The 21765-nt window shown below is 35.4% G+C and overlaps 1 pseudogene; it reads left to right on the top strand.

Moving 5' to 3' along the window:
- The first annotated feature begins 17961 nt into the window (after window positions 1-17961).
- Window positions 17962-18080, top strand: LOC118600537 (annotated as a pseudogene).
- The last annotated feature ends 3685 nt before the right edge of the window (window positions 18081-21765 follow it).

Raw genomic sequence — 21765 nt, 5'->3', positions numbered from 1 at the left:
GTCTTATCTTTTAATGATTTTTTAAAAAAATAAATCATGTGCTTCAGTTTTCCCATTTGTGAAAGGGATTTCAATTGACTTCTACCTGCAAAATAGACAGGAATAGTTAAAGGGACCAGAAAAAGTTTCAAACCTTTCATCTCTAATACATAGCACTATTTAGACCTGACTTTTTGATAAGTACATTGTCATATATATGCTGAATATGGAATCGTCTTTGTTTATCTCTTTGAATTAATCTAATTCAAGGCAAGGAGTTTTCACTAGGCATCGTTTGTATGAGGCAGTGAGGGATTAAAGGGGGATAAAGAAGATTTGCAAACTGTGGTTCTTGACCACAGAAAACTTAAAATCTAATTGAGGAGAATAGCAATTCTTAAATGGGAGATATTGTTCTTGCTGGGGCCCCATTTATAGACACTTTTATTGCTTTAGAATCTTAGAAAAATTGATATGAAGACAAAAGCCTATCTGGATTAAGAATCTCAGAGTTGATTTGTTGATTTCATGATTTCTAGCCAGATCCATAGAAATGAGGCCATACGCGTTTTTAACCTAGCTCAAAATTACACATTTTGAATAGGCTTTTATAAATTAGAGGAAAAACCTGTTCGGTCATTATAATGTTTCACAATGTCTTATTAGTTTGTCTCTTCCCATCATTATAAGAAGGGGTATCATACTGTTAGCCTGTCAGTATGACCTTTGCCCCTGAGATAGAGATGTTTGTTTTAGGAGGTTGCCTTCTACTTTCTTCTTTGTGAATTCTCAGCATCCTACGCTGTCAACATGGGATCCAACATCAACAGAATAGACAAATCACTAGAATTATGTATAAAATGTAACTAGTGGAAAGGTAAGCTGGTTTCAACTAACAGGGGTGCAGGATATGACTGAGTGGTTTGTTAATAGATAAAGAACTCCAATATGCTAAAGACTATAATATTGTCTAAATCTGTAGAGCACAATGAAGAAGAAATACTGAATACTTGGCTTTGCCTGTCGTTTTTAGTAAAATATTCCATAGACCACCCCTAGTTTTTATTGATGACACCATCAGAAAACATGGGTGGGATTTGCAAACTGGATCAGCTAGTTATCATTGTGGGACATTCCTCAGGCCCCTTAATTCTTTTTTAAGTTCCTTCATCTGTAAAATAGGGGTAATAAAAACACTTATCTGACAGAATTCTTCTGAGGACTAAATGAGAAATTACATTGAAAAATGTCTTTAAATATAAAGCATTATAGACATATCAGTTGTTTTTAAAGTATAAGGAATACCTAGAAAAATTTGCAAAACATAGAACAGCCCAAAGGCCAAACTTAGCCTATGTTTCCTCAGGAATGGATATGGACAGTGTATCTTTTGCTTATAAATATCCAGAATTTAAAAGAGCTTTCTGTCTTATAGTAAACTTAATTTAATAATATCAATAGCTGAAACACCCAATCGACAGTCACAAATGACACAAATGACATGAGAAAATTATAAGATTTTAAGATTTCAGAGGAGCAAAGGATCACTTTTTGCTGAGGCATTGGGAAAAGCTTCTTTGCAAGGCAATACTTTGCAAGGCAACTTAAAGAGGGCCTCTTAACTACTGCATAGATTTCAATAGATAAAGATGCCAATAGGAGGTTGCAGAGCATTCCAGACACAGGGATGGATGTGAATAGAGCTAAATTGGTGAAGATAGTGAGCACAGACTCATGTAAAAGTCAAAGGAAAGAGAACAATGGTAGCAGTTCTGACATCTCCTGTTTGGGAATCTTAGATGTTGGTTATAGATAGAAGGAAAGGAAAGGATGATAGTGAAAGAAGAGAAGCAGATGTGATAACAAATGAGTGGAGAGGGGGATCATGAGCAAGGGTTGACAAATAATAATTAAAATAAAAGATTAATAGAACTTTAAAAAACAAAATCAAAACTATTTGTCAGGCTGGGAACACACACCAGTGAAGAAATTCACTGAGTGGACACAGAGGGGGAAAGGGCATTTCATGGAGTTATGTTAAGATTTGAACACTAGCACTCTGGGTAGGATAGAATGTTCTTTGGGCTGCATATGGTTGATTAAAATAAGTTCTGTTATCCAGTGGTCAGGAAAGAGCCTTTAATTAGGTCTAGAAGTGTCTGGCATCCTTGGATAATCGTGATAACATGGTCATTTATCAGCTTCTGCTTGTTCGAACTAGTTGTGATAAAGCAAACATTGAATTTTTATTATCTCTTAGGCAAATGTTATTGTAAGCAGAAAATTTCCTTTCATATGGGTTAGCCAGAGAAAACATGAGTGAGATAACTTGGTGTGGAAAGGAACATAGTTTAGGCTTACTCTTTGCTTTCTCTTGCCTCATGGTATAGCTACTTTGATTCTAGGCCAGGATCAGAGTGACCACTGTTAAATTGTATGCTCCGTAAATTTTTTAAACAAAATAATTTTATTGAATCGTATGGTAACTACGTTCAATTTTTTGAGGAATTGCCAGAATGTTTTCCAAATGGCTGCCCCATTTTACATTCCCACCAGCAGTGTATGAGGTTCCAATTTCTTCTTGTCTTTGTCAACACTTGTTATAATTAAATTTTTTGATTACAGCCATCTTAGTGGATGTAAAGTGGTATCTCACTGTGATTTGGATTTATACTTCCCTGATGGCTAATGATGAACATCTTTTTGTGCGCCTTTTGAGCATTTGAATTTCTTTCTTATAGAAATGTCTGTTCAAATCCTTTGTCTTTTTTCAATCAGGTTATTTATCTTTTTTATTAATGAGTTGTAAGGATTTTTATATATCCTGGATACAAATCCTTTATTAGATATATGATTTGCAAATACAGTTGATTTTCATCATTCATGGATTCTATATTTGCAGATTTACCTACTCACTAAAATTTATTCGTAAGCTTAAATCAATACTTGTGTACTTTCACATTCAAGGACATGTAGGTATACAGAACAGCACAAAATTTGAGTTGCCCAGTACATACATTTTTAGCCAATGTTGCACAAAGTAACTTTCTATTTTTTTGTTTCAACTCTTTTATCGTAAACAAATATCCTTTTTTTGGTCTATTTAGTGTTAGGTTTTTTGTTTGTTCTTTTTTTTTTTTTTTTTTTTTTGGTGGTTAATCGTGGTCATTTTGCTGTTTAAAAAGCTCCCAAGAGTATTGCTGAAATGCTGTCTTGTGTTCCAAAGCACAAGAAAGTTGTGATGTGGAGTAAAAAATGTTAGATAAGCTTCACTTAGTATGAGTTATAGTGAATTCAGTGTTAACGAATCAATAATATATATTAATAAGGTGCCTTTAAACAGAAACTCACGTTAAAAAAGTTTATGGATTGATTGGTTGACAAAAATCTTGTGACGAGAAGCTCTCAGGAACCTAATGCTATATATTTTTTTAGGGATAGAGATTCAATATTTGCTAATTCAATGTTTTCAGTGACATTATAGAACACGATTACTGTGAATAATGAGAACTTAATATATTTTCTCCCATTCCATGGATTGCTTTTTCACTTTCTTGGTGTCATGCTTTAAAGCATAAATATTTTAATTTCGATAAAGACCAATATATATATTTTTTGTTTTTGTTACTTATGACTTCAGTGTCATAGCTAAGAATCCTTTGCCAAACCCAAGGTCACGAAGATTTACTGCCATGTTTTCTTCTAAGATTTTTGTAATTTTAGTTCTTACATTTAAGTCTTTGATTCACTTTGAGTTAATTTTTATAAATGATGAAGTAAGGGTCCAATTTCAATCTTTTGCATGTGGCTATGCAGTTGCCCAGTTTGTTTGAAAACATTTGTTTGAAAACAAACAAACAAGTCTTTTCCTAGCAAATGGCTTTGGTACCATTGTTGAAAATCAGTTGACCATTAATATAAGGGTTTATTTCTGAACATTCGATTCTTTCCCATTAATTTATATGTCTGTTCTCATGCTGGTGACATAGTGTCTTATCTACTATTTGTAGTAAGTTTTGAAATCAGGAAGTCTCAGTCCTCCTACTTTGCTTTCCTTTCCTAAGATGATTTTTGCTTTTCTGGGCCCCTTGCAATCTCATATGAATTTTAGAATTAACTCGTCAATATCTATAAATAAGTCAGCTGGGAATCTGATGAGGATGGCATTGAATCTGTAGATCAATTTAAGGAGTAATGGCATTAGAACAATGGTAAGTCTTTCTATTCATGAATGTAGGATATCTTTTTCAATTATTAAGATTTTGCTTACTTTCTTTCAACAGTGTTTTGTAATTTTAGAGTATAAGTTTTATACTTCTTTTCTTAAACTTATTCTTGAGTATTTTTCTAAAAAATTCAACTTCCCAGTTGCTCATTGCAGTCCATTATTAATTATTTATAATATTTCAATCACGCTCTGTTGTTTCATGCCTCTGGACCCTTGTAGATACTGTTTCTTCTGCCTGGAAATTCTCCCCATCCCCAAGTCTCATTGTTGAATTCTTGTGTATCATTTAAGACTCAGTTCTTCTTCTATCAGCATTCTCTGGTCCTTTTGACTACCTCTTTCTCTCTCTCTTTCTTTCTTATTCTTTCAAGAAAAAGGACAAAAGAATTAGAAGTTAATTATAGTTTTTTTAAAAATCAAATTTGAATATTAAAATAACCTAGCTCTGTAGTTAAAAGCATAGATTTTTGATCAGAAATATCTGGGTCCAAATACCACTTCTATCATCGTGTTTAATTTTGGACAAATCATTTGACTTCTCTGAAACTCATTTTTCTTTCCTATAAAATGAGTGCAAGATGTATAACTTTTTGTATCAATTTCTTTACTTCACAGGCTTGTTAAGAGGATATATGTATTAACATGGGTGAAGCACTTAGAACAGTTCCTGGTTCAGTCTTTATTATTTTTATCTACATAGTTCTTAAGTCCATGATATTTTCACCAGTCTATATTGTTCCCATAGACAGTTTGATAAATATTAATTACTGGAAAAGCTATGGTGCTGGTGATTGTCAGAGTTATGGTGGCAGCTGTTTCAGCTTGAACTCAGTCCTGAAAGAGAACATCAAATGCTTTTCTTTCCTAATGAAAGTATCAGGATAAGATTCGATTACCTCATCATAAGCCAAATGTCAAGGTTTTCTAGCTATCCTTTGAGAAGTGCCTTATTGGAAATGACTGTCCTTTCATTAAATATACTTTCATGCTACAATTTCTTGATTTTTAAAAAGTTGTCAGCTGCCCTGAGAATTCAAATGGCTGTTACAAGTCAGTAAAATCTGCCAACCATAAATGCTTGGAGATCTAGTTCTGAATATTCTTCACTCTCCATGAATAATTTGGCATATAGTAGTACAATGGACACCCTGACATTAAAATGTGTGGTGATGAATTAAGTAAAGAAAGAGCTTTAGGTATGAAATTCTTAGGATATTTACAAGAGTCTGTGATTTGAAAGTGCATTGGAAAGTATATCTTTTTTTGTAAATGAAATTAAATTTCTTTCATGGTTTTAATAATCATTTTATTTTTTTAGTAAACCTAAGACCTCAGAAGATGTTGTACATTCCTGTTCAAATGAGCAAGTTGCTGCATAAACTATAACTGATTAAGATCATTTATAAAATATGTTCGATTTATACTGACTGTGTATGATTTATACAAAGAGCTATCAAACTTTGACTTTTTTTTTTGGAAAAGAAATCATAAGAATGTGCCAAAAAGGGTCTTATCATTATGCACCATAAATGTTATGGGAAATGTACTCCAAACATGATCTAAAGCAACTTGGACTTTGGAATCAAATTTTAAAATACCATATCCAATATATTCATGAATTTATTAAATTTAAGTAAACATTTGTCTACAATTTTCTTAAAAAGATTTTATTTTTTTAGAACTTGGGCTTATACCTCTCTGGTTGGCTAGAGCCCTATAGACTATAGATTATTGATAATATTTATACAAACTAGTTGATCCTATACTTTCCTAGAGTTTCATACCAGTGGGAACTTGATTCTTATGAGTGGTGTAGCCAGTGTAATTGGCTTTTATGTCTCTAAGATGAATTCACACTCTCCTCTGTTACTCATGTCTGCTCGTGCACATATTTCCCTATTCTTGTTCATTTTCTTCTTATTCACCTGGAAATCATTTCCTATGATATTTTTTTCTTGTTCAAAGGCTCACTTTATAATGATCAGGTTAAATCACTTCTCCACAAAAGTATTCTGTACCTAATGCCATTTCTTACTAGGATGTTAATGGCAGAGAAGAACTAGATCATTAGATTTTGCCTTACAGTTATTCTTGCACTCTGGAACAATCTGTGGAGATTCTATGATGCACATTTTTGCATTCATTCATTCATTCATTCATTCTCCCCTCAAAATTAGTCATCACTTCATACTCTGAGCTAGACATTCTTCAGGGCTCTGAATACATGTTGAAACCTTACCACTCGGTCAAGCCATTCCCTGCCATCTGCTTGGCTCCAAAACTATTGCAAAGTTTGAGGGGAGGTGCTTATATTACAAAGAACCATATCTATAATAGAAATTCCATGCAATAAAATCTTCTTTTTCCTGCTTGTTGACAACTAATTCTAGAGGAAAACACTTTTAGGATTACCAGGGTACTACTGCAAGGTGTCAGGTCTTTAAAGTCAGTTCTTTCATCAACAGATCATTGTTCACAAAAGTTCTTCTGAACCGACCTTGTAATACATGTTTGCAAACTCATCCACAGTTCTGGGGCCAATCAAGTCTTTGAGAATTTAGGAAACCTTTATCGGTTTTGATGACTTAATATCATTTTAGTTTGTTGGTACATGTGAAGGTGACTTATTGGGCACACAGTAGGCATGGTTCTTCAGGTCTAATTGTTAAATTATGCTTAATTTTTGTGAGCAAACCTGTCTTGTTACACTGTACTAGAACCTACATCCCTATCTTTTCTCCTTATGTTCAAGTCTTTAGTTTATCAAAGACAGAAGTTCTTTTCTTAGTAGGTCAGCCCTTTGTAAAGGCCTGGGTTAGTTCGATTCTCACTTTCATGTCTCTCTAACATTTACTCCTTTATTTGTTCATTTATTCATTCAGTCAATATTTGTTTATTAAAGGATGTTGTCAGGTGTTAATGCTAGTCATGGAAATTCAAAGTGTCTTAGGTCATATCTCCTAGAAGCAGAGACTGAGATGGGTATTCTTGTGAAAGTAGTAAACTGAGGTAATACTGTAAAAGTAGAGAAACAGGGTGTGGTGGGGAAGGAGCTAAGCAATAATGTGATTTCATGGGACAGTCTGGAGAGTAAATTATACCATACAGGTTATTCTCCCCATTGGTAATGGGGCTGGGCTGTTACACTCATGCTCTCAGTCACTGATTGGTTATGGACCACTCTGGGGTCAGGTATGGGTGGAGGCTAATGAAAACTTCCAAGTATCTCCAGATAGTTCCGTCAGGGCAAGACATGTCATCTGGGAGACTTGAGGTGTGAGCCCTTAGCGGCAACACCCATGACATCTGGGGAATGAGTGCACCACAATGACAAAGGAGATCTAGGTAGATCATCAAGAGAATCTGCTGTACAGTGATACCTGATATTTAGTTTCTAAATGACTCTCTAGAAATAGGTCATTATAGAACTATGTAGAGGTGGTGTGATAGTGCCTTGTACATGAGGAACACAGAAAGCAAGCTAGGTATGAGAATGTTGTGGGGATGGAGTAGAGGTGAGCGGTTGTCTGGGAAAATTTCCCCAAAGTGGTGACTCATAAAGTGAGTTTTGAAGGATGAGAGAGGTAATGGAAGAGGAAGGAATTGTAGGGAGAAAATATGAGCATAAACATTAGATAATGGGCTGCATTATGACTTTGGTGTGCCCTAGGCACTTTTGCTTTTCCTGGGGCACTCCTCCATTAAAAAGTGTTAAAAATTATATTTTATGACTGCATAGACATGAATATGAATATAATTCAGGTTGGATTATATATAATATATATTTATATATAAATATATGTATTATACATATGTGTGTATTTCTTTAGGTTTTAAAAGAGTTTTAATCATTTCATGGGCCCTAAAAGTACCTTGGCCCTGTGCCTCTTGTGCTTAATGGATATGTGGGCCCTGTTAGGGAAAGTAGGAAGTACAGAAAGGCAACTCTGAGTAGTTCAGCCCTGCTGAATACTAAATGTGGTGCTGTTTCTGTCTCCTTGCCTTTGGTTCTATTCCCTGCCTACCTGTATTTGAGCTAACCTTTATCACCTTCTCTTCCTAAGACCATGCTCTCCTGAGATTGGATTGGGTTGAGTAGTGTCTCCCTCAAATTCATATTTACTCAGAACCTCAGAATGTGATTATTTCAAAATAGAGTCTTTGCAGATGTAATTAGTCAAATTCAGATAAATATCTTGGATTCAGATGAGCTCTTAATCCAAGGACTAGTATCCTTATAGAAGAGATGGCATGGAAAGAAGAAGACCATGTGATGATGGAGGTAAAGACTGGAGTGATGAAGCTACAAGCCGAGGAATGCTAAGAACTGCCAGCGTCTATCAGAAGCTAGGAGAGAGACATGTAACGAACCCTTTCCTAGAGCCTTTAGAGGGAGTATGGCCCTGCTTAAAACTTGATGTCAAATTTCTAGCCTCCAGAACTGCAAAAGAATAAATTTTTGTTGTTTAAGCCACCTAGTATGTAAGACCTTGTTATGGCAGTGCTAGAAAACTAGTCTGTCTCTGCAAAATGTCATCTCTGAATCTCAAGTGTCCCTGATTAGGACTATCTGGGCACAGTTGGGCCCAGACTCATAAGTTCTTTGCCCATTATTTTCTAAAGTGGCTGTCCACTTCCTAGCACTAATAGTCCTTCAGTACAGAAGAGCAAGCAGAGGAATATATAGGCCAGAGAACTTGCTAAAGTAGCTTTTATCTCACTGGTACAGTTTTTTTTCATTCATTTATTGCATCACATTTATTAGCAGTGGTGCTGGATGCTTGAAGAAAATGGAGTAATGTCTTCAAAGTTCTAAGGAAAAGTGTTTGCTTTTGGGATTGGAGGAGGAAAGGGAGCTAAGTGCATTTATAGTTTAATATCATTCTTTTATGCATGATTCAGAAAGAATAGCCATAAAAAAAAAATCCAAAAAAACAGGCTTTTCAAGCTTTCTAGCCATTTAACAACAACATCAACAATAACAACAACAATAACAAAACAAAACAAAACAAAAAACAACAAAAAATCTGGTTGAGAACTACCGTGTAATACATGTGAGGAAGATAAATTGTAAATTCTCATAAACTATGCGCTACTGGAGGGGAAGGACCATATTTTTTTCCTCTTAGTGCTCAGCATCTAGTACAGTGCCTGAAACATGGAAATCTTCCAGTAAATATTTGCTGAATAAATTAACCAGCTGTTGTGTTGACTACCAAGGTGATTTAGCGTATCAAGGCCACTGGGCAGATGTCCCTTACTGCCTCATGTGCACAGATCCTAAGGTTGCATCTTTTAGATGGGATCATGACTTTTTTGGTGAGGGTATATGAATAAGTAGCTATGTTCTCTAGGTAGTACCTCCAAATAAGTTCTCAAGATCAAACACTCTCCACTTATATGTCAATACGCTTGACATATACAGTAATACAGTACACATTATAATTTTATCATTATAAATTTTTGTAAATAATTGAAAACTTCATTTTTAGTAGGTTTATTAGATATGGAGAGTAATTTAACAGTTACTAAGTCTTAACTGTGAACCCGGACTACATTAAGCACTGTATAGTAGTCCCCCCTTTTTTATTGGGGGTATATTTCAAGACCTCTAGTGGATTTCTGAAACCATGGATAGTACTGAACCCTATTTTTACTATTTTTTCATGTGCATACATACACTTTGCAGCTTCTCTTTGGCACATCTGAATTGCCAGCATCCCTACTTTAGTGCTTTGGGGCCATTGTTAAGTAAAAGAAGTGTTACTTGAATGCTAGCACTGTGATAACACCACAGTCAATCTGATAACCAAGATGGCTACTAAGTAACTAACAGACAGGGAGTGTCTACAGCATAGAGACCTTCGACAAAGGGATAATTTGTGTTAGGGAGGACTGTAGCAGGTTAGCATGAGATCTCATTATGCTACTCAGAATAACATGTAATTTAAACCTCATGAATTGTTACATTTCTGGAATTTTCCATTTAATATTTTCTGGACACAGGTGACCATGGATAATTGAAACCACAAAAAGTAAAACTGTGGATAAGGGGGGCATACAGTATATGCAATATCTCATTTAATCATCACATGAGGTTATTATCACCACTTTACTGATGAGAAAACTGAAATGCAAACAGATTGATTGATTTGCTCATAACTGGCAGAGCTGGGATTTAGATAGTTATTTTCCTAACTACGAAACAGTTTGTAGGTTATTCTCAAGCTGTAGTATACTAAAAATCATCTAGGGAAGTTTAATAAAAAGACTAGAGAACCAACAAGTCTAAGGTAGTCTCAGGTATCTATATTTTTAAGTATCACCCAGGTGACTTGGATACAAGTGGTGCATGGGCCACACTTTGAGAAGCACTGCTTTATACAATGAGATGCCAAATACACACTGTGAATTATTTTTTATCTAATGACTTTCATTTGACATCATTTTCCTGCTTGTGGATATCTAATTCTAGCACTATTTATTCTAATGACCATTCCCCCCACAACATCTTGTAGTTTTATTTTTGTCATACATCAAGTCAAATGTCCATAGTATTTGGGTTCTGAATATAATCCTTTAAAGAAAATATATGTATATATATAATATATTATATATTTTATATATATATACATATACAAATATGTATACATATATTTTATATATATATACATATATGTATGACTTGATGTATGACAAAAATAAAACTACAAGATGTTGTGGGGGGAATGGTCATTAGAATATAAAATATATAATATATTATATATATATACATATATTTTCTTACTGACATCTATTTTAAACACTCTTTGAGAAATCCACTTGGACCAAAGGGCAAGAAACCTTGGAAAACCCCATGGATCATTTTGTGACTAGATATTGTGTTCATAAAATTTAGAGATAGCCATTTACAAAGCAATGCCCAGCATCTCTTGTGATCCTCATTTAAATACATTTACTTGTACTGGCCTATCCAATACAATTTCTGGTATTTTTAGAAATCTGTCTACAACTCAGTAACACCTAGAAATTACTCTTTCCTTTTCCATTTCCATAGCGCTCTTTCTCCAATCAGCAGTACAACATTTGGGAAAACAAGTCATCTTTTATTAAGAGCATCTTATCTTACATTCAAATGTCATTGAGAAAGGAAGTAATATATAGATATAGCAGTATTTATTTCTCAGGTATTCTGCTTTTGGACAAACCTTTCCCCTCCCAGTAATATGCTATTGCCTAAACAGAGTACCTATTCTAAATTTAGCTTCATTCAATTTAATTTAAAAATGAGAAAAACAATAGATTACATATATTTTCACACTGGAAAAAAGGTTTGATACCAGCAAGTAATTTTGATGTCCTGTCAAGCAAACTCTTAAAAATACCTTTTATTTTTATAGTATTATTATTATAAAATACAGGTTTGAAAATAGCATCTGTGATGAATCACAGGTGAGGAAACTGAGGCACAGAGATATGAAAGTATTTAACCAAAATCATGAAGGATTTTTCTCGGATAAACCATCTGAGATTCCACTGCAATGTTTTTCAGTGAGTTCCAAGGTTGGAGCAGTTATGCAGCTGGATTTTGAAAAAGGGGAAAAGTTTTCCATTAGAAATGGTTCAAGCTCACAATACCCAAGTATCCATTTATATCTGCAGTCAAGGATAGTCAAGTGGTGACCCAGAGGTCACAAAAAGAAAGTTTTTTGTTTGTTTGTTTGTTTTAGTACAGAGGGTGTAATAAGCCATAGAGAAAAATATATCAATCAAATAATTATTTAATGAATAAGAGATTTGCTACAGTGGAAAATATCAAAAAGTATAAGTGTATGGGCAATGAAAGCATATATTGGGGGCAGAGTTTCATATTTGATCTGAGCGTTGATAATAAAAAGGAATCATTTGAGGAGAAAGGGGAATGAGAGACTTTCAGGCTCAGGAAAAAGTCTATCCAGAGGCCCTGGGGTGGGAGGAAGTATGGTCAGCTCAAGGGACTGAAAAATGGATAGTATGTCTGAAGCAGAGAGAACAAGTGGCCTTATGGCCAAAGAAAAGGCTGTCACCTGTAGAGAATGTGAGTTTTTATAGGCCCTGTTAAGAGGCTTTATCTTTATTCTAAATGCCGTGGGAATCCAGTGAAAGCCTGAGTAATTTTGTTAAATGTGCCTTTGCATTTTTGTGGGGATTTATATCTGTCAACTGATGATTTGCTTGACTATTTATTTTTGTTTTGACCTTGCAAAATTATTCAAGACAGGAACCATGTCTTATATTTCTCAGTATTCCTAGCAGCCAGCACTACACAATAAATAAAGTAGGTGACTACGAGATTGTGCTTCTCGTTTGATTTCAGATTCTTGAGAGTAAGGCTTTACATAAATACACTTAAGAGAAACTTAGTTAAGCAAATCCATTGGATATCTTATAATGACATAACAATTTGTATTAAAATTGTGAGAAATGTTTTGACATGGTGAGTGGATAACTGCTTATCCACTGCTATTTTACTGGACAGAGATGGTTTCTTAAGTGTTTGGGAAGCTAAAGTTAAGGTTAGTATTAGAAGTATCTGCTTTCCTTGTGCAGTTAATTTATTTTATCATTCATGATGCTTGAAATCTTACTGTTGCACAATGATTGCTATGGCATTAAAGATCCTTTGGTCTTTGTCCTCTTCAAAAATGTAAATATCTAATTGGAGTAAGAGATATTATTCTGTCTCTGGGATGTTTTGATGGCCATTCAAATATAACAGAAATATATGTATTGGGGATAGAGCAGGGGCATCAGTGACATGGAAGTGAAGTTTGCCAGGTGGCCAGTTCCTCAGTTTTACTTCTGTTGTCTCTAGACATCATTTTGCAAATGATGGCAATGATTGTGCTACTGACTATTGCTGAATCTGTCTGGACTTTGGTTTGACAATAAAACATACAGTGCTTTTCTCCCTAACCTGTAAAACACTAAAATTTGATGATATTGGGAGGGACATTACAATGAACTTTGGAAGATAAGTTGCTCTGTCATAAGAGTTGAGTAGATGGCACTACCTATCCAAAGCCATTGTGTTTCAATGGACTTCTCAAATCAACTTTTCAGAAACAAGTTATTTTTGTAAGGCCAGGATTTCATTAGAACATCCATTTTATAGACTTCTTTATTTGCCCCACTGCTCAATAAATTTTTGGTTGCTGGAGGGGACATGAATGAGTCTTTGTTGAGGTTTTGGGGTTAAGATCATTTTTCTAGGATATTCCATGATGGTATGAACAATTAAGACCTCTATGCCTGACAGGGGTACATTCTCGCTCACTATGCATACTGTATGAGAATTTTCTGATTTTTCTTTAGGGCTTTCTTTTCTTTGCTCTGTAGTTTCTCCCACATCATTTTAATATTTGGTAATTGTTCCTCAGGGAATGAATTGTGACTATGGTAAACCATTAATAAAAAATTTTTAAACAAATAAAGCCATTTTTTTACTAAATGTTATTGCTTTATTTCCTCACATATTCATAAGAGATGCCATGGATCTTATTTGTTTTAATAAATTAAGAATTACCACCAAGAAATAGGTTCTAATTATTCAAATGACCACACTAACAAAAGTCTGTTCTATTTATTTTTTAACTTCTTCTCTAGGAGATATTCATCTCAGGTCCTAATTTGTCTAACATAGTCTAACTCAGGGATCAGCAAACTACTGGCCAAATCTGGCCAATAGTCTTTTCCCGTAAATAAATTTTTATTGGAACATAGCTACAACTTTAGATTTAAGTACTGTCTGAGGAATTGAGTGAAGAAATAAAATGAAGTCACTATAGTCAAGTTGTTAAGTTCCTAAAATCAAGTATGTCAAGGTATGAGGAAAAGATTCTATTCTTGTTTTAACTAGACTGAGAACTTAAAGTTTTGAACTTTTCAGTTCTGATTCAATGCCTGGATATGCATCAAAGCTACAGATAACTCTCTGGTTACTCCTGAAGGACTAAGGAAACAATGTTCATGTATCCAGACCAACTGACATCCATTTTCCAGATGACCGGTCATCTAAAAGATTAACATCTTGGACCAATCCAGAGGCTAAGAATGTAGGACTAATTATTCTCAAGAATGTACTTTTTTGCTATAAGAACCTTACACTTTCTTTCTTCTTTGGAACACAGTGGGTAGTGCCTAGTTGTGTTTCCAATTTGCAAACCCTAAAGACCCTTGAATAAATCTTTATCATTTATATCTAGCCAAGACTCCAGACTCTTTTTGAGTTTGTTTCACATGTCTATGCTGCTTTTGTTCTAGAACATCAGAGTTTAGTAGTTTCAACAGAGGCTATGTGGCCTGAAGAGCTGAAAACATTTACTAGCTGGCGTGTTATAGAAAAAATTCAGAGATCCTGGTCTAAGATATGATTCTATATATTCTGTGATTATCATTCAAGCTAAGAGGTCCTTGCAAGCACATGTCAGAAATGATTTCTTTTTATATATTCAGTGCTTATCACAGTGTCTTGTTGAAAATTTTCAGGATAAATGAAAGGAACCTAACTCATCTCTGTAAATAATCATGTTCCTCCCACCCCAAACTTAGAGAATATGGTAAAGAACCACTGAAAGTCAGGTACAGAGTGATTTTTTATCAGGACACTTTTGGGTTGATTTTCAGGAAAATCTGTATTAATAGGACTAACTCTAATCTTGGTGCGTTCTCATTCCAGCAATCTAGGAATGGGAAAGCAAAAGTGTGAGGAAAGACTAATGGGCTTTTCTGCCCCAAGAGAATTTTAATACCTAATGATTTTCCAAAGGTATTTATAAGGATGTCCCAGTTTCAGTTGCTGGGAAGCTTGGACAAAAAGTAGCTTAGTGGACATGCTGGGGATGTTTGTATTACCCAGTCAGATATCCCAGCAGAAAAAAATGTACCAAAGTTCATTTGATATTACATGAGAAAGGAGGCTTAAGGGAAGCAAATGGAGCCTGTTCTCTGTACTCTTTCTACCTCATTTGTAAGCTCTTGATTGACATTCCCTACATATGTAAATCTTGGAAATGACTGGAATATAAATGAGTTTTTTAAGAAGTTCCCAGATCTAACATCTTGTTTGAATCAGCATTGGAAAGGGCTCAGGGAAATATACTGGCTGATTTCCTCAATAATCAAGCCAGAGGTGGCAAATACATAGGAAGTTTACTACCACACTGACCCCTTCTCATTCCTCTATTGCCAGACATCAGTAATGGATCACTGCGTTCTCTCAGACAGAGCCTCAGAATCCTTCTTAAAGTGATCCAAGTAGCCGCTACTAATTAGTCTGAATGGACGTGTTACTTTCCAAAGCTGGTTTTACATATTTCTCAATATGAGAATCTTATTCCATTTTTCCATAGCTCCTCATCAAGTAATTGATCCAGGCCTTGAAATCAGGAACAGGGGAGGCCTGGCAACCAGAGCATCCTCAGCATAGCTCAGAGCACAAATGGAGGTATGTGGCAACCAGAAAAGAAGTGTGTACATTGGAAAAGCACAGGAAATGAACTTGGAATAGGAGGGAGGAGCCAGATGAAGGTGGACATTGGCGTCTAAGCTAGGATATTTAAATGTGATCAGGAAAGTCTGTTCCTTAAGATTTTTAAGGGTATTAGTCAGGGTTCCCCAGAGAATCAAGCAATACCCTAGTATATGAACACACATGCAGAGAGAGAGAGAGAGAGAGAGAGAGAGAGAGAGAGAGAGAGAGAGAGAGAGGTGAAAGTGGACATTTATTTTAAGGAGTTGCCTCATTCGATTGTAAAAACTGGCAAGCTCAGAATCTGCAGTGCAGGCCAGCAGGCTGGAAATTCTGCTAGGAGCTGATGTTGCGGTCTTGAATCTAAAGGCATCCTGAAGGTAGAATTCCTTCATCTTCACAGAATCTCAGTCTTTTCTCTTAAGTCCTTCAGTTGATAGAATGAGGCCCACACATATCATGGAGAGTCAAGTGCTTTACTCAAAGTCTACTGATTTAAGTGGTAACATCTATAAAACACTAACTGCATCACTGGTGTTTGACCAAACAATTGGCACCATCGCCTAACCAAGTAGACACATTAAAATTAACTGTCACAGTGAGCATAGGTAATTTTCAGTGGCAGATAGATTCGTATTTTTAAATTTGTATTATATATTTAAATTTCATTTAAATAAAACTTCTGGTTTCTCAGAAATGATCAGTTAGGAAAAACGTTAATTTAAGTAAAAAAGTTATTTCGAGAAAATAATTAAATAAATATTAGGTACAGATGGAATATGGATATGGTGAGCATATGAAACAACTTTCTGTACAGTTCATGCACAAAACGACCAAAATTAGAGAATGGTAAGTGACAGAATTGCTCTACTCCTGACGAGGAATTGTCATAAAGAAATGGGGTTTCAGGAAGATTAATTCTATTGCCCTGCGCATAGGCCCTGGACAGAAAAACATTTATCAACAAATAATAAATGTGAAAATGTTGTCGCTCGATATAGTAATAAAATAGTGCATTTTCTAAGGAGGCTTACTTTTGCCACATTTTATTAATGTAATTTTCCCAACCTGCTGTTTTTTAAAATTGCTTTGCTACATATATATATATTTTAAATTTTTGCTACATATATATACATATTTTAAATTTTATGTAATGAGAGCAGTTGGTCTTCTGCTTTATGATTTCTTAAAAGGCTTTTAAGCTTAGGAGGTCATTCTTGGTTTTAATTTATAGATCTAATACCTCATTTGAATAAGCATTTGGAAAAGGATGTTTTAAAAATATTTAACTTCTTAAATGTATCTGTGATTTAATTTGTTATACACTATGAAGGTCGGGTCTAAATTAATTTTATGTCTCTGAACTTCCTACCCAGTTTTTCCTGCACAACTTAATGAATACTTCTTCTTTTCTGGTGATGTCACTTTTATTTTCTAACAAATTCTCATATGGAACAAAATCAATTTCTGGACTATCTAGTCCTGGTTCTATATCTATATATTTCTCTTCTTTCAGCAATGTCTTATTTTAATTATCATAACTTTATAATACATTAACATATCCGGTGTGGCTAGCCTCATCTTAGATTCTTCATCCAAAATTTTCTTTGATAAACTTACTATTTTTCTTCCTGAGAACAACAGACTCTAGTCAAATTCTCCAATATTTTCATAGAATGTTAGTTGGAGATTGGGTAAATCCTTATGAGGGTTGTAATAACTTTTGTATAAATCATTTATGTGTGAATTTATGCATGTTTTCAATCAACTTTTGATGTCTGTGATGATACAGCACAGTTAAGATTAGAGTTCATCAATTAGTTTAAAATAATAACAAAGACGTTTTATCACAGTTGCCTCCTTCCCTTGAGCAGTTTAGTGTATAAAGAGCCAAAGTGAATTTATTTCCCTTTGATTTTTCACCTAAATCTCTGGTCAAGATGCTATCCAACAATCAAGGAACCAATGAGCATATCAGGGAGTAGAATAAATGAAACAATTATAAACATTGTCAGTGAAAAGATTTAGAATCTCTTGAAGGAGAATTCACATTTCAATATTTTTTAGTTTATAATTATTTAGTATTTTAAATGGAAGCCCATGATCACTTTCTGCAAAGATCTTCACCTTTGGTGTTTATAATCATTTTCCCCCTCAGTTTCTTTGCCCTCCTAATGCTGGTGGTACCTGTACAGCTGGTTCTCCTGTTCCTAGCTAATTCTTGATACTCTTTGAATCTCTCATGGTCTATGGCCATGCTACCCTGAACAAGCCTGATCCTGTCTTATCTTGGAAACTAAGCAGGGTTGGGCCTGGTTAGTACTGGGATGGGAGACCACCTAGGAAGACCGGGTGCTGTAGGGGTAGGAAAAAAAAGTAAGTAAATAAGGGATTGTAAGCTGACAAGGTCCTTGCAATCTGTGAGGCCAACCAAGAGTTGCCTCACCTTAAACAATAACAAAATAAATAAGTAAGTAAAAATAAAAATAAAACCTTTTACTGAATCTCTTTTGAGAACAGAAAGCAGTGATCAGACAGGTTAAATGATTTAATGGAAATTTTAATCTAATCTCAACTTTACCACCTATAAAAAGCAACCTGCTTTAAACTAGAATTGTGATGAGTATTATCTGACTCATGGAAGCCTCTTCATTTTTTTCTTGGTGAATGACTGTGAAAGGGATTTAAAGCATGTGAAACATGAAAAATGTTGATTTGTTGTCTTGACTATTGAACTGGACAGGTTGCTCTCTTTCAGGTAAAACTGAAAAGGGATCTCACAGATTCTAGATTTTATTTATAAGGGCAACACACTTAAGTGTATTCACTTAAGTTGTTTCTTGATGGAATATCTCATTTTCTTCCCCCTTTTTTTTGTTTGGAGGGGGCACCTGGATTTGAACCGGGGACCTCTTGATATGCAGTCATTTTCTTTTAAACAAGAAATCTAGCTTCAGTCGCAGATCAAGGCAAAATGACAACCAAAACAAAGGAAACAGTCAATGAAAGAATCAAACTGTAAAGACTGACAGCCTAAAGAATAGAGTTGCCATGGTGGATTGCTCAGTTGACTGATTTGAAGGAAAGGATTCCTCATTTTGTAGCTAGCTAAGGATGTCCAGTTACAATGAAGATAATCTAAGAAGTGGTAGGAGAAAGTGGAGGAACAAACAGAAGAGAGAAGAGCCGTACATTAGAAAAGTGTAAAAGTGTAAGGAACAGAAGAAACATTAGCCTTCAGAGTTGTGGTACCAATGCTGAAGATTATGAGGACTGCTATTATACTGCTGGTCCCCAATAATCCACATCTCCTAGCATTTGTCCTTTTTCAGTCCTTTCTGTTTGAACATGAGGTAACTCTGTGACTTACTTTACCTAACTCTGAGTGGCAGAGTGATGCTGTATCAGTTCTTGGCCTAAGACTTAAGAAGTTCTGCGTGTATGCTCTTAGGAGCCCTGATCTGTCTTCTAAGAAGTTTGTTACCCTGCTGGAGCTAGAGGTCATAGGAGAAGCCAGCCACATAAGAGGGTGAGGCCCTGAGAGAAAAGCCCAACTATCCCAGTGTTTCACAGCTAAGCACAGGCCCCCGCTGACTAACAAGCTGGATGAATCCACATGAGTGACTATTGTCAAGATCAACAGAAGAATCACCCTGCTAAGCTCAGCCTGGACTGCAGAACTGTGATTAAAAAAAAAAAAAAAAGTTCACTGCTTTAAGCCAGCAGGTTTGGGGATGGTTTTTAACACAATAATAGATAGCTTCTGGTATAATAATGGAGTAGAAGAGTCAGGTATCGAGACCCAGTGACTCTACTCTCTGAGACAGCATTGTGTAGAGTGAAGATGCAGGCCTGGAACCGCAATCTTAGTTCAAATCTTCACTTTGCTGCTTTTGAGCTCTGTGGCCTTGGGCAAGCTATGCAATTTTGCTGGGATTTAGTCTTGTTATCTGTACAATGAGAAAAATATTTCTTTTCTTGGAGGTTAGTTAACCAATGAAATGACAGAACACTGGGGTCACATATTAAGTATCCACCAAACAATTCTTCTGTTCCATTTCCTCTCTGTGGTTCCCTTACTCCCCTTAGGGGATCCAAGTGATATAAACTACATGAACCCTTACGGGTGGTCCTGTGACCTACTAAAGGCAGTTCTATCACAGGTCTGCTTTTTACTGTTTGTGTGTACTAGATAAATAATCATTGGGTTTATATAAAAAAAGATAAATTGCTAAAATACAAGTAATGGATTTTTTTTTTTTAATGATGGTAGGCTTGGGGGCCACTGCTGACATCAGTGCACATTTCTGTGTAAATCTCAGACCATATCCATCTGCTCCTCTGGAGTGGAACATCCAGGATCATTGAAATTACATTTAGCTTATTTTATTGCAGAAGGCACGAAAGCATAGACTATATTTCTATTAGATTTTACACACTCAAAAAGCATTACTATCTCAATTGTTTGTTAAATTCACTTAGGCAAAAATTGCCCAACTTGAGCCAGTACTGGGTTACTTTTCTTATCTTAACACTGGATGTTGATTTAGGGCCCTGGAAAGAAAGAATTCCCACATTAAGGGTCTAAGTTATGTTAAAACTATGTAGGAACCAAATTTTCAGTCCTTCTGAAAACACACACACACACACACACACACACACACACGCACTCAGGTATACACACAGAGGCAAAAGGAAGGATTAAGGAGAACAGAATCCTGCTCTGGCCTCAGTTTCTAATACATAAAATAAGAAAGCCAGACTAGAAGTTCTCCAAGGTCACTTCCATCTCTGAGTGTAGCAAACACCTCAAACCCTGTGCCTGTATTAGGACTTCGTGAGCAGTGAGATTAAAAATGCAGGCTCTTTTCCAGCAACACTTTAATTGCAGATCTTTAAATAGAAAAGGAAGCAAAATTCTCTTTTAGATAACTTTTTAAGTTTAATTTTATTGTGTTTTTGTTTGTATTTTATTCGAAAAGAGAACTAAAAGCTGCAATTTGACAAATTGCTGCACACTTTTCCTCGCCAGACAACTGCCCTTCCAATTGACCTAAAACAATTTTCTAAAATGTATTTTTAATGAGAAACTTAGATCCCTGTAATCTGTCTTAAACATTATTTTTTCCTTTAGACCTATTACAGGGCTCTGGGGTCTCCATACCTCAGTGCCAAGACCATGGATGGCAAAATAATTTATATCAGTTTAGTAAGTACCTTGTATTAGTCTAGCTCAACATTGCTTTTCTCTTAATGGCTTAGGAGAGCCATTCGAATGCTTTGATTCCAGCAATGAATATATAATGGGGAGGATAGGTGAGTGCCATGTAATGTTTAGCCTATTAAAATGGCCATATCCAAAGCTGAAGCAGAGTAAATCCTTACCAGGGACTCTGAATTAGGAGGGCAGGTCAACATGGAAGAAAGCAGGAGAAAGAAAGGGGAGCTAAAGTAAGTCTGAGAGTGTCCTCTCCAAATTAGGTCCCACAATTACAGTGGAACTTTGTTTAATGCCCCCTTTTAGTGCTCAACCATCTTCTCTTTTGCCAGTCAGTTTCTCAAACAGAGCTCTGGGTATGCCTTTCTTATTATGAAAACCTTAGCTTCCCACTGCCCTCAGTATAAAGTGCAAGATCCTTAAACTGCCATTCAACATCTTTTACAATTAAGTCCTCTTCTATTTTTTCAGCCTAGTTTTTTTATTACTCTCATCCTTAGGCACATAACTTACGCTTTAAGTGTGATCAGACATGTACTTTTATGTATGTTAAGGTTTGCTCATGTTCCCCTGGCTGCATTGCATTTCCTCTACACACAACACCCTTTTCTGACTTTCTAATAATAGAACCTTGAGAACATAAGGTGTTCATTATTGTTAAATGTTAAGGATCATACATCAACATCAGTCCTGCTGTTTCAAGGGCTAATTTTGATAGTGTTGGCAAAAGGGCAAATTCATACACCCAGATATTTGATAAAAACTGCAATATAGCCCCAAAGATCTCATTTTATAGAGAGTCTAATATGGCTATACTACTAAAATTTCAGG

This window comes from Rousettus aegyptiacus, unplaced genomic scaffold (assembly GCF_014176215.1).
Source record: "Rousettus aegyptiacus isolate mRouAeg1 unplaced genomic scaffold, mRouAeg1.p scaffold_m13_p_3, whole genome shotgun sequence".
Classification (NCBI taxonomy): domain Eukaryota; kingdom Metazoa; phylum Chordata; class Mammalia; order Chiroptera; family Pteropodidae; genus Rousettus; species Rousettus aegyptiacus.
Note: the sequence above shows the minus strand (reverse complement) of the source record. Positions and strands in the feature narration are given on the sequence as shown.